The 14,092-nt window shown below is 33.7% G+C and overlaps 1 pseudogene across 1 annotated transcript; it reads left to right on the forward strand.

Moving 5' to 3' along the window:
- Window positions 1-6,690: 6,690 nt before the first annotated feature.
- On the forward strand, window positions 6,691-12,042 carry LOC148201075 (uncharacterized; annotated as a pseudogene). Its single transcript, XR_015786173.1, has 13 exons — window positions 6,691-6,793; window positions 6,948-7,038; window positions 7,395-7,585; window positions 8,046-8,083; window positions 8,744-8,823; window positions 9,263-9,330; window positions 9,467-9,742; window positions 10,057-10,169; window positions 10,248-10,313; window positions 10,625-10,715; window positions 10,881-10,948; window positions 11,361-11,398; window positions 11,495-12,042. The product of XR_015786173.1 is annotated as an uncharacterized LOC148201075 (transcript).
- Window positions 12,043-14,092: the final 2,050 nt, after the last annotated feature.

The raw sequence follows: 14,092 nt of genomic DNA on the forward strand, positions 1-14,092 counted from the left end.
TTTCGGCTCTAACGTTCATCCCCTCGTGTTAAATTACCTTCATTTATTTTGGAATAATCCAATACAAAAAAGTAAAATTTAGCCCAAAAATATTAAGTAAAATTAAATTATTTATACCTCATAGTAAAATAAAAATATTATTATATGAAAAGTTGGCAGATAAAGATTCCTTTGGCAGAATTACTGTCTTAATAGTAACAAAATACCCGTTAAGAAGTAATTAAATTAAAAATATTAAGCACTTATTTCACTAAATAAACATTCTTTTTTTTTTCTTGGATAAAAATAAGAAAAATTAAAACAGGGGAAAGTGGGTCTGCCAGCTATAAATAACTGTGAAGTAGCTTAGAGAAGTTCTTTGATTAGCAATTGTGGCTTATATGAATGAATCTTTCTGGAAAATTGATCAGTATAGGAAGAAGGGTTCCTATCTAATTGTTTTATTGGTGTTTAGAATGAACAACTTTAAGCTGTGTTTAAAACATGTAACCAAAGCTCCATGACTAACTACCACACATTTCATGTTCCATATGTAGGAAAGGACAAAATCATCATGCTGGATGGATAACGGGTCGATATTCAAATGCATTTTTTTTTTTCATTTTCATCTTTTCAAATCTCTTCATACATTCATATTTTTTTTTAAATTTCAGCATCACATTGTATATTTTCTCCATAAACGCATGTGAAACAATTTTAGTGCACGAAGTATCTAATTCTGAGCCTAGTCTAGGAGTTGATCTTGTTCTCTCTTTTTTAATATTGTTTCATTTTATTTTCAAAATAAATTGAGAGCAATGTCTTATTCCATGTTTTATGTCTAATTAAAATGATGGACTTCTAAAGTGTCCATTTTAGTCAATGATGTTTTAGGGAAAAAATGGTGTGAATAGTTGAAAAAAGAAAGTGATGATGGACACTTTCCACCCAACTTTACTTTTGAGGGCTTTTCATTTAAGTTTAACTTCCCACATTCACGGTGTAAAGATTTCATATTGTAAATTTTTTGGTGATTTTAACTTTTAAATGTTATTACATAAAAATTAACAACTTATTTTATAAAATAAATTGCAATTGGATAACCACACAATATTTTCATTGATAATGCACATAATTTTTATATTGTACCTAACAAGTGTAAAAGAAAAAAATTGCTACTTTATTTAATTAAATTGGAGAACAGAGAAACTAGTAAAATGAGAAGCAACTTGAATCTAGATTAATGATGACATGATCCTAATTAACCAAACTAGCTATTTACAAAAAGTGGTTTCAGCGAGAAAAAAAGAGAGGGGTCAAAAAGTGTTAAAGACTATACTTGATTTAGTTCCAATTCGCCGACCACAGTTTTCATGATCATGGAGCATTATGTGACATTAAGACCCAAAAAATTGCTTATATTGAGGCATTCTAAACAGCGTAATGATATATTCATAACATTTTTTTAACAACTTTTTAACATTGTCAAAAAAAAGTCATTGGTATAATTAACATGATTTTTTTAATGAATGAAGTGATGTGAAAAACTCATTTTGAGATATTTGGTTTCGTGGGTTCATATTAAGGATTTAAAATTCTTCTTCGTTTTGAGACCTTATTAACAAAAGAACATTATTCATCAAATCACCATTTCACCCTTGTTCATGTTGAAGTTCTGTTGTTCATTGACCTTAAATTTTTGTCTTTGTTTTCTGCTTTAGATTTTCGGTCTCTTTTTTACAACATTGAAAATTTTATGTTTTTTTGCTTTGTTTTGAATTTTTAGAATTATTTTTTTTCATGAAAATTAGGTTTTTCCTATTTCTTAGTTTTGCATTCTTGTTTGGGTTTGTTTTGTTCTTTTATGGTTGTGCATTATAGGATTTATTGTTTGGTGTCCTCTTTCGTTGATTTGACTGATTTTGTTTGTTTGAATGTTATGATTTTCTATTTTTACAATAATGGAAGCCATTTCAGAATAAACGGGAAAGCAAAGTAAGTAAATATATATAAGTGAAATTGTTTTTTTATGTTGAATCTCGTTTTCTAATGGTTGATTATTTTGTCTTTTGTTCCATATACTTGTTTATAAATTTTTAAAATAAAAAATATTTATTATGAAGTTAATGCACCTCTAAGGTCATCAATGGTAACAATTATAACCACATAATAAATCGAAAGAGAACATCCAAAACGAGTAAAAAAAACCTGCAGAATTGGGTGGAGAACATAGTTCAACTAAAATTTTGGACAAGAAGGTTCACCCCCTTCTTCAAACATATTAAATTGAAAAAATATTCATTCTCGTGTTAATGAACCTCTAAGATTATCAATGACCCTCTTCTTCGACATGTTTAATAGAAAAAATATTCATTCTTATGTTAATGCACCTCTAAGATTATCAATGGTGAAATTATGATCACATAATAAACCAAATATGTCAATAGAAAACCTAAAATAAGAAAAAAACTATCGTGTAGAATTCGGTAAGAAACGCAGTTCAAATAAGTGGGGATGTATGTGTAAACTTTTTCACATGAAGGTTTAAAAACTTGTTCATCAATTTTCAATAGAAACAAAAATTCATTTTCAAGTTAATGCATCCATAAGGTCATGGTGGAACTATGACCACTTAATAAACAAAATTTGTCAACAAAAAATCTAAAATAAGAAAAAAAAACCTACAGAATTTGGTAGAAAACACAATTCAAATAAGTGAAAACTCGTGTTTAAATTTTTTAACACGAAGGTCCACCTTCTTTTTCACAAATGTTAAATACAAAAAAATAGTCATTCTCGTGCTAATGCACACTGATGAATCATTATTTTCTTCACTTCAGTTAGTTTATTATGCTAAAATTAATCGGGGAATTGTGCTTATTTGTCCAGTATTTTTCTGTTTTTGTAAATTGTGCTCAATTTGATCAGAAATTCTTATTTTAATTAATTTGAATTATCTGAGACTAATTATTTACATTATTGAATGCAGGAAAATTGTTGGATAATATTTTGGGACTTTGTGGGCCAGTGTGGAAACTGGGCTTGGGGCCAATGTGGAAATTGGGCTTTGTGGGCCAGTGTGAAAATTGGGCTTGGGGGCCAGCGTGGAAACTGGGCTTGGGGGCCAGCGTGGAAGCTGGGCTTGGGGGCCAGTGTGAAAACTGGGCTTTTGGGGCCAATGTGAAAACTGGGCTTGGGGCCAGTGTGAAAATTGGGCTTTGTGGGCCAGTGTGGAAACTGGGCTTGGCGCCAGTGTGGAAACTGGGCTTGGGGCCAATGTGGAAATTGGGCTTTGTGGGCCAGTGTGGAAACTGGGCTTGGGGGCCAGTGTGGAAACTGGGCTTGGGGGCCAGTGTGAAAACTGGGCTTGGGGGCCAGTGTGAAAACTGGGCTTGGGGGCCAGTGTGGAAACTGGGCTTGGGGGCCAGTGCTGAAACTGGGCTTGGGGGCCAGTGTGGAAACTGGGCTTGGGGGCCAGTGTGGAAACTGGGCTTTTGGGGCCAGTGTGAAAACTGGGCTTGGGACCAGCGTGAAACTGGGCTTGGGGACCAGTGTGGAAACTGGGCTTGGGGCCAGTGCTGAAACTGGGCTTGGAGAAATTTCTCATCAATTACATGCTAAACTAAAATGAGATTAAAAGTAAAAATTCATTTAAGAAACTTGAATTCAAAAAGTGAAAACTTTACGATGGACATATGAAACCAGCAACAAGCACACGGCCTCTCATATTTTTGCACGACAAAGGATGCTACAAGCTTCAACACATTGTTTTGATTGGAATAAAAGTGGAAGTCACACTCTTTCTTGACTGAACGTGATTTCTAAGTGGCTTCTTTGCCATTAATTGAAGAAAAAAAACACAAGGGGCCACCACTCACATCTTATTCCCTATTCAAAGTTATTTTGGAATTTAGTTGATGGATAGGGAGCATATCACGGCCAAGAGAAGTTCTGAATTTTAGTGGAAGTAAGAATCAAAGAGAATGGGGACCACCTTGTGCAACTCACGGCTTTTAAAGAAAGAGGCTTCAACAATGGAATAAAAAGGGACCACATGAAAAAGAGAAACTTTTGGATTTTTTGAGTAAATGAAGTGTTGTGGCATATTAGAAGCAACACGTTAGCTCAAGAGACGTCTTCACCATCCAGCACCTTCATGCAGCAACTCACGTAGCACTTGGAGAGGAAGACGTCCAGCTTGGAGCAGCCACCACCGAGAAGACTTCTTAAATCTTTTTCATTGGTTCAGGTTTGGAAGGATGAAGGAGAGGAAGATGGAAGTGTGAAAGAAAGGAGACACGTTGGAATCTAGCCCAAGTTGAAACAGCCGTGGAGGAGGAGAAAGATGTGCAACGTGTGAAAGGAGAAGAGGTGTCTTGGTTTCAAGCTTGTGCTACCATGAGTTGAAGAAGTGCATATCACGGTGCTTGCTAGAAGAGAAGAGAATAGGAGAACGTGTTGGAGCAACCTACTGGAAGTAAAGAAGGAGCAGCTGGTCCAAGAAGAGGAGAGCTTTGAAATCCAGCTACCACTTGCTTGTTTTTACTTTTCAACGTTTCTTTTTGGAGAGAAGAATTATCATCATCTTGGGGTTATTGAAGAAAGAAACCGAGAAGGGAGACACAGTCCAGTTCATGATGGTGCAGCAGTCCAGCAGCACACGCTCCCCACATCTTCATTGTTCCAGCAGCAGCTGGTCCGCACGTCTGGAGGTGCTGCCACGGTCCAGCTAGGAGGCGTCACAACCATGGCCTACACACAACGACCGCAGTCACGGGAGAAGAAGCCCATCCAGCAGTAGCACCGTGATGAGAAAACCGTTGCTGTTGTAATTGTAGTGATTTGAATTGAAAGTCAAAAGTGCTAGAGGAAAAAGACAAGAGGTGGGTTGGTGCATGGTGACATGGATGGCAACTTGGATAATGGAAAAGAGAATGGAACGGTCTAAAGCAAAGAGGAGTTCACGGACATGGTAGTAGAGGAAGCTACAGCAGTTTAGAATGGAAAGCTGGAAGGGAATTCACGTGAATCTTGGGCTGGAAACGGACACCACAAAATGGAGGTCCTACTTGCTCATTAATTGAGTAAAGAAATCAGAGAATTGGCAATAAAATGAGAAGAGCAGCAGCAGAAGAGAGGGGGGAATTTGAGGAGTAGTGTAGGAACCACTCACGTCTGGGAAGAGGCTCTTGCCTCTTCCTCTTCCAAACTTCTCTGTAATTTATTTTCAACATTGCCATAGTTTTCATTTCTGAATGTGTCACCTTTGCTCGTTTCCTTTTTACTTGTAGTGTACAGAATTTTAATTTAAGTGTTCAATTTGTGATGAATTCCATTTTCAGTTAAATGTTTTTATCTGTTAAATTTATCGTTCAGTATTTTCTGTACTGTTAATTTCTATCATTGCGTTTTACCGTTTGTTTTATTTTCAAACGTCTTCTATTTTTACCATGTTTTTCCGTTCAGTTTTTACAATGTTTAAAATTTATTTCAGTGTTTTTAAATTTTGTTCTCTTATTTAAATTCCAGTCAGTTTTAATTTATTTTTCTCTGTCAAACCAAAAAATCACAAACCCCCCCTTTCGTGTATATTTGGTCCTTGAGAGACGACCTAGGAATCACTTCTTAGTTCTTAGTCTATACTGCATTCTTTTATGCACAAATTTTGTGCGGCCGCGACAGCTCCATCACACACCTAACATCATCAATGGTAGGAATTAAGACAACATAATAAACCAAATCTGTCAACAGAATATGAAAAACGAGTAAAAAAATTCTTCAAAATTAGGTTGGGAACACACTTCAAATAAGTGAGGACCAAATTATTTTTTTTCTCATTTTAGATTTTTTGTTGACAAATTTGGTTTACTATCCTCCTTAACCAATTCTATAGTTTTTTTTACTCATTTTGAATGTTTTGATTATAGATTTCGTTTGTTATGTGGTTTTAAATCCTGCAATTGATATTGCATTAACATGTAAATTAATAATTTTTTCAAAAAATATGTGAAAAAGTTTGTCGACCTTTTTATAAAAAAGTTTATACGTAGGTCCTCACTTAATCAAACTATGCTCCCCACCTAATTTTACAGTTTTTTTTATCATTTTGAATGTTCAATTGATAAATTTGATTTATTATTCGGTCATAATTTCTACCATTGATGACTTTAGAAGTACGAGAATGAATATTTTTTCTATTAAACATTTATGAAGAAAAAAAAGTGAAATTTCGTGTCCAAATTTTGTTCCATTGCCAAATTTGGTTTATTAGGTTGTTATAGTTGACACCATTCATGACCTTGTATAGATGGATGAACACCAAAATGGATATTTTTTATATTAAAAAATTGTGAACAAGTGTCCGGACTTTTGTGTGCAAAAACAAAAACAATCAACTATTAGAAAACAAGATTAAAAAAACCACACTTACCTTATGTTTAGCTTGTTCACGAACTTTATTACCGTAAATTGTTGTAAAAATAGAGACGAAGGTTTTTTGCCACGAAAACATAAAATTCACCCAGACGTCACACGTCAGTTGCTGACTCACCCACGCCATGTCGAAACTTATTCCTACGCTCCCAGCGCACATTAGAACGTGCCAATACGCCGTGTTTGGATATTGGAAACAATTCGACAAAATAAAACTCCGTTACCTCAAGTCGAATCTTTCTTAATAGAAAAACTTTAAACAAAATAAAGAAAGAAAAAAGAAAAATTGAACTCACCAAACAGGCCTTGCCCTCAGCCCACATTTGAGCACACATCCTTATCCATTCGTTGGGATAATACCTTGCAGCAGGTCTCTCACCAGGTTCGTCTAACAAACAATTTTTCTCACAAAATCAGGAACTGCGAATTTGGTATCTCGATATCAATGTTATGATCTGCAATTTTAAAACTATTGTGTTTGAGCACACACTTGGAGTTATCTTCTGATTTTTTTTTTTATGACGGGTGGTAGGCAGAAGAAAATATATCTTGAAGACCTTAGCATGGAACAGAAAAATGTGAATTCTATATGGAGACCAGTTGCCACTAAGGCCAGTGCTTGTGAAGGTTTGTCTTTTTTTGTCGTGGGACATGCCGCTGTTCAACTTCCGGTTGTAGCAACTACCAACAATTTTGTGTTATGCCTATGATTTTTATTATTTCTTTTGCGAAATGCGACATTTTGGAACCAGTTGCTTTTTTCTTATATTTATATGCATACGGTCTAGTTCCTCAATCAAAATTAGCATTTTTGTATATTTCATGCTATTTACTTGACAATCACTCGATGCTATGGGGTAGTGTGATTTTTGAAAAACATGATACTTATTACTCCGTAGGATAAGAGTCTGGGTAGGCCGGTTATTCATATTATATGATCTGGTTTTTACGAAAGCTTGATAAAGGTGCAATTGTTGAGTCAGATCGAGGCACAGTTCAGGAAACGGGCGGCAGCACATCTACCACTGTTTCAAATGATCATGTCATGAAGGTAGCTACTGATGCAATAGCTAAATCAGCTACTAGTTCAAGCCAATTGCAGGATAATGTTGAAAACAGAGTGCTTCGAGGAGATTCTTCTGTCTCCTCTGAAAAGCATTCAATTTCTGTGCAGGCAAGATTATAATTTTTCACATCCTTTTACTTTACTTGAATTGATAGTTCATATTTACGAAGATACAAACCAATATTTGTTCTTTGCGTCTGTTACATGCTGACCATACATCTTTAGTTAGTTCTTGCTCGTTATGTTTAGGTTTCATGCAGTATTGGCTGCTTCATGTACGTTAGAGGTTACTCTAGTGCTAGAATTAGTCAATTTGTTATGAATTCAACAAAATAAGGAAGGAATTCATAAGAAGACTTTCATTAAAGCTTATGTTACTGATATGTTCTCTCCTAGATTTTATTTGAATCTTTCCATAGTTTTAATTGTTTGCTATTTGTTGCTTTTTCAGAATATTTCATTCGAACTATCTTTCTTGGTCCTTGGTTTTGGTCTCTTTTCTGATTATGTTGGACAGTCAAATGCTTTAGTCTTTCATCTCTGTTTTAATTTTGTGTTTGTTCTGCAGGTTGGTGCTTCTCTATTTCGTTTTATTAAAGGACCATGGTAAAACCTACATTTTAATTTCTCTTTGGCATAATGGCATTAATAATAACATTTCTTAACCAACTTGAAGTAGATAAATATCAGATAAGGAGAGGCTCAATATGACATTGATAGAAACTGTCTGGGATGGAATATGAAAAATGTAAACTTTAATTGCAATAACAGGCTCCTCCAATGTGAAGTAGAAAGAATTACAAGTCAAGAACGTAAAAGCTTCTCAGATTATGGAATAGTCCTACCCTCTCAAGATTGTGTAAATCTTGCGTCTCTATTTTATAAAATTGCTCAATACCCCTCTCTGATTCCCTCTACCTTTATTTATATACAGAATATAACCCCTTTGACCCTCCTTTTCTCCCTATTATAATGATTTCTAATTATAGGTATAAAAAACATAGGTGAAAGTGCTAAAGAAAAATATTTTTATGATTTTGAAGGGACAGAGGAAAATATGCTTCGATAAAATAGGCTGAAAAGAATAGTTATATTCATGTCAAGAATTGTATCAATTTTGACTTGAGATTCATGTTGCCTACACCATGTGGGATACGATTGCCCAAATCTTGTTGCTGTTATTATTATCAAAGGGAAAGGGTAGAGGATTGTTCTTATGACATGTTAATTAAATTAAATGCTTCTATATACTTGATACTATTTCAGGGGATCCACACAGAAAAGGATAGAAGAGGAGACGGGGGTTAAAATAATAATGCCTACTTCAAAAGATGACGATTTCATTTGTAAGTTTTGGTTACCTAATCTGCTGTCTATCTTGTGTTGGTCAGCTATGAGATAGTTATCCTTTTCCATGTTTGTGTTATGACATTGATTATTGTCATTCTTTGAGATATTTAAGTTATATTTGATTTGTTATAATTCTCTTTTGTTCAAAAGAATAGAGCGTATTGTCATTTGACAATCATAATGATGTCAATAGGTCTTTGGTTCAAGTTGTGTTTGTTCACTCTTTCTAAGCAAAAGTCCAATTCCTTTGAAAGGCCAAAACATAAATATGTTTGACAGGAGCATGAGATTGATTGAGTGTGATACAGAACTTCTGTTTAAAGTAGAGGCTCCACCCTCCTCTATAGCCTGGGAGCTCCTCTCAACCATGATTACGCTCATAAGAGTGGAACGGAATTTGATCTCTAAACTATTCAATATAAATGTCTGTTGCAGCCATTGAAGGCATTTCAATCGACAGTGTGAATTCAGCTTCAGAGAGGATACAGGATATAATTGATGAGGTCAGTTTTCCTGTCGGCAGTCTCTCAGATTCAACAGGCCTCTTTGATTATATTTATCTCATTTTTTCTTTTTGTTTCCTATGTTTACTTTGCAGTCACAGACTAATATTCTGGTGTTTTCTTGTTTTTATGACAGAGTGTTAATAGTCGAAACGTTGATTATTCACACTTCATATCCATTCCACTGGCAATTCATCCTGAGTTAGTTAAGAAACTCATTAATTTTGAACACTCAATTTTGGGAAATGTTTCTTACAAGGATAGGAGCACTTATACTGATTCCAATGAAGAGAAGGGTGCTACTGACACCAAAGGTAAAAATGCTGGTGTTGCAGTTGAACATAAAGTTAATCTTACCGAGATACCCCTGTCAGTTACAAACCTAAAGCATTCCAGTCTGCTGCTTCATCCGGTATCAAAACAATCTGGTTTCCTTTGTTTACGATATTCATAGCTGAGGGAATTTGAATCAACAGTGAAATTATATCCATTTCACGTGCTTTGTTATATTACTGTTCTCCACAATTTCCGCTTGTGGATCTTGTTCCCTGAATTCTTGTTAAATTATATAGGGTGTCATGGCTACTTCCCCAAACCCTAAAACATATCCATATTACCTAGTAACCAGTTGTTTTCATGGTTAATGAATTCACTGTCATGTAAAAACTCAGCAGGGATCACATGTTTATGCTAAATAACAGCTTTTCTGTTATATTGCACTTGCAGATCTGGGTATTGACAAATCTATATTCATCAGGCCTAAAACATTTCACCTTACAGTACTGATGCTTAAGCTATGGAACAAAGAACGAATTAAGACAGCCACTGAGGTCCTGCAGGTAAGTTTTGTTAAATTCATCATAATAATATATTCTAAGAATTAGATTTTTTTCATTTATGTTTTTGATGCGGTGTAGAGTATCTCCTCGAAAGTTATGGAAGCCTTGGATGATCGGCCACTCTCTATAAGATTAAAGGGACTGGTATGCATCTACTTTAAGTACCATTTTAATGAAATTATTCATATGAAGTGCTGCTTATCTGACAAGATGTAGAATATGACCTTCCTAATAGTACATTCACTAAATTTAGGGAATGATGTAATCGAACAATGTACTAGTTAAAAGGTTGATATGTAGTTTTTTATTTCCCTTTTGAAAGCTTGCGTGTAAACTTTTAGACTTCACTGGAAGATTTCCTACCGTGTATGATAGAAACTTTTACTATCAAATTGATCCTCTTTGTGATTTTGTTTGATATCTTTGACGAGAGAAACTTATGTTTACTCTTGTAGGAACTCATGAAAGGTTCTTTGGCAAAAGCCAGTGTTCTATATGCTCCTGTGGAAGAAATTGGCAGTGAGGGCCGTCTTTTACGTGCTTGTCGTATCCATATGTGGATTGTTCTTTTTTTTTTTTTGGAAGGTGGTGCTTAGTTAAGGATTCATTTTTAGTTTTATGAAAAGCTCATATAATTATGGATCAGTGCTTGGTCGCTGATTTTGAGTATATATTGTTCTCAAAGAATTGTCTTTTTCTAAGCATTTTTAGAAGTCATTATTGATGCATATGTTGAAGCTGGACTCGTCTTAGAGCGTGATGCTAAACACAAACTGAAGGTAAACTAAATTTATCCGAATTATATCTGTTGCTTTTGGATAAATTATAAAGAGGTGTTTGTTTGAACTTACCTTCAATTAAATTACTTTATTAAAGGCCATTTTTACTGTACTGATCTACTGTTTATCATGTCAATTTTTTATGATATATTTTATTTTTCCATTTCAGAATGTCAGATTTTTCTTAATATCGTGTCAGCTCATGTTTTGGCATATAAATCATCCAAGCATTTGTATATGAGGGACAAATTCCCATTTACCGAGTGCCCTTTGTACATTATAGTTAGTTTTTAATTATCCGAATGATAATCCCTTTCCAGCATTAGATTATTAAAGTTTGGAAATACTATTTTTTTTCATGGCCGTGCTAGGAAAGCTTAACACCAAACTCTATTTTTCTCCTGTTTTTCAGCTACACGCCACTGTGATGAACACGGGACATAGTGAAAGGTGCGACTCCCTCCACCCTTTTTATCTGCTCGACAATCTCCTTTGTAAAGGTTTTGGTGATTTCTCAGTAAGCTGATATGTGCTGCTTGTGTTTAGGACTAAGTGGAAAAGAAAGGTTTATTCTTTTGATGCACGAGGCATATTTGAGCAGTATGGATCGGAGGACTGGGGGCAGTATCTTATTCATGAAGCTCATCTTTCGCAGAGATTTTCTTTCGACGAAAATGGATACTATCATTGTTGTGCTTCAATTCCTTTTCCTGGAAATGTGCAGGTGGAATGATTGATGTTTTGTTCATTATTACCGCACTATCTTTTCTGTGGAATAAGGATTTAAGTGGTAGCTTCATGAAATATATTAAACTTTCTACCACTTAAAGAAAATGCCTGTGGTTAGATCAATTTTCAGTGTTAGTGTTTTCTTATGAAATTGCAGAGTACTGAAGATTAGTTTTTTTTTTTATGGACATGATCGTCGGTGTCAAAATACTGTTTTAGATTAATCATGTTTGGTTAGAAAGTAAGTAAAGTCGGTTTAGTAATTGGTTTTTTGTGTGTCAATGACAGTTTGTATTTATCCAAATGATTGGATCTTGGATTACGAAATATATGCTATATAAAGTAAGCTTAAATCTTTCGGCTCTAACGTTCATCCCCTCGTGTTAAATTACCTTCATTTATTTTGGAATAATCCAATACAAAAAAGTAAAATTTTGCCCAAAAATATTAAGTAAAATTAAATTATTTATACCTCATAGTAAAATAAAAATATTATTATATGAAAAGTTGGCAGATAAAGATTCCTTTGGCAGAATTACTGTCTTAATAGTAACAAAATACCCGTTAAGAAGTAATTAAATTAAAAATATTAAACACTTATTTCACTAAATAAACATTCATTTTTTTTCTTGGATAAAAATAAGAAAAATTAAACAGGGGAAAGTGGGTCTGCCAGCTATAAATAACTGTAAAGTAGCTTAGAGAAGTTCTTTGATTAGCAATTGTGGCTTATATGAATGAATCTTTCTGGAAAATTGATCAGTATAGGAAGAAGGGTTCCTATCTATTTGTTTTTTTGGTGCTTAGAAATGAACAACTTTAAGCTGTGTTTAAAACATGTAACGAAAGCTCCATAACTAACTACCAGACATTTCATTTCCAGTTAGAGGACAAAATCATCATGCTGGATGGATAACGGGTCGATATTCAAAAGCATTTTTTTTTCCATTTTCAATCTTTTCAAGTCTCTCATACATTCATTTTTTTTTTAAATTTCAGCATCACATTGTATATTTTCTCCATAAATGCATGTAAACAATTTTAGTGCACGAAGTATCTAATTCTGAGCCTAGTCTAAAGGAGATGATCTTTGTTTCATTTTATTTTCAAAATAAATTGAGAGTAATGTCTTATTCCATGTTTTATGTTTAATTAAAATGATGGACTTCTAAAGTGTCCATTTTAGTCAATGATGTTTTAGGGAAAAAATGATGTGAATAGTTGAAAAAAGTGAAAAAAAAAAGAGTGATAATGGACACTTTCCACCCAACTTTACTTTTGAGGGCTTTTCATTTAAGTTTAACTTCTCACAGTCTAAAGATTTCATATTGTCAATTTTATGATGATTTTAACTTTTAAATATAATTATCATAAAAATTAACAACGTATTTTATAAAATAAAATTTAATTAGACACAGAATTTGCATATTGTAACTAACAAGAAGTGTAAAAGAAAGAAAATGCTACTTTATTCAATTAAATTAGAGGACAGAAAAACTAGTAAAATGAGACAAACAATTTGAATCTAGATTAATTATGACATGATCCTAATTAACCAAACTAGCTATTTACAAAAAGTCGTTTTAGCAATAAAAAAGAAGAGAGGCCAAAATGTATTAAAAAGACTATACTTTATTTAGCTCCAATTTGCCGACCACATTTTTCAAAATCATGGAGCATTACGTGACATTAACACCCAAACAAAAAGACATTTTAAATATGAGAAATGATAAATTGACATATATAATTAATTTTTTTTCATTCATTTGATACTATTTTTTTTTATTTTTTACTTTTTTTAAAAATATAAAAAATTATTTATTTATAACCATTTTATCCTATATCAAATGAACTTAAAAAGTCTCTCACTCTACCATTACTTAAAAGTTATTCATGTACTCCATTTATCTTGACTTCATTTTGTTGTGTGATTATTTGCTTCACATTGCATTGTAGTTGTCCCCACCAAACACTACCCACATGAACCAATCATTCATCAGCTTCTCGACATTTCTAATAAATCGCGTTTCACGCCATTGACAGCTAAGCTTCCCACAAAAAGAACACCTTCAATATGCATTCAATATCTCACTCAGATTACTTCTATTTATCACATTCAAATTTAGAAAAACAAAAAGTTTAGAATACTAGATTTTTGACAAAAGTCATTAACCAAGTTCTTTAACTAAAATTAATGATAGACAAACCGACCAATAACATTGCTGTCATTAACTTATGGAAAATGATACTTGAACAACCATTTTTGACAACATTTAAACACGCGTACACGTGTCAAAATCTGAGTGGTCCAGTTGGAAAAATTAAATGAAAATGGACCACTCAGATTTTGACACGTGTGCGCGTGTCTAAATGTTGTAAAAATGGTTGTTCAAGTGTCATTTTCCTTAACTTATT

Source organism: Vigna umbellata, chromosome 4 (genome assembly GCF_029865625.1).
Source record: "Vigna umbellata cultivar VRB3 chromosome 4, Vumbellata_1.0, whole genome shotgun sequence".
NCBI classification, from domain to species: Eukaryota; Viridiplantae; Streptophyta; class Magnoliopsida; order Fabales; family Fabaceae; genus Vigna; species Vigna umbellata.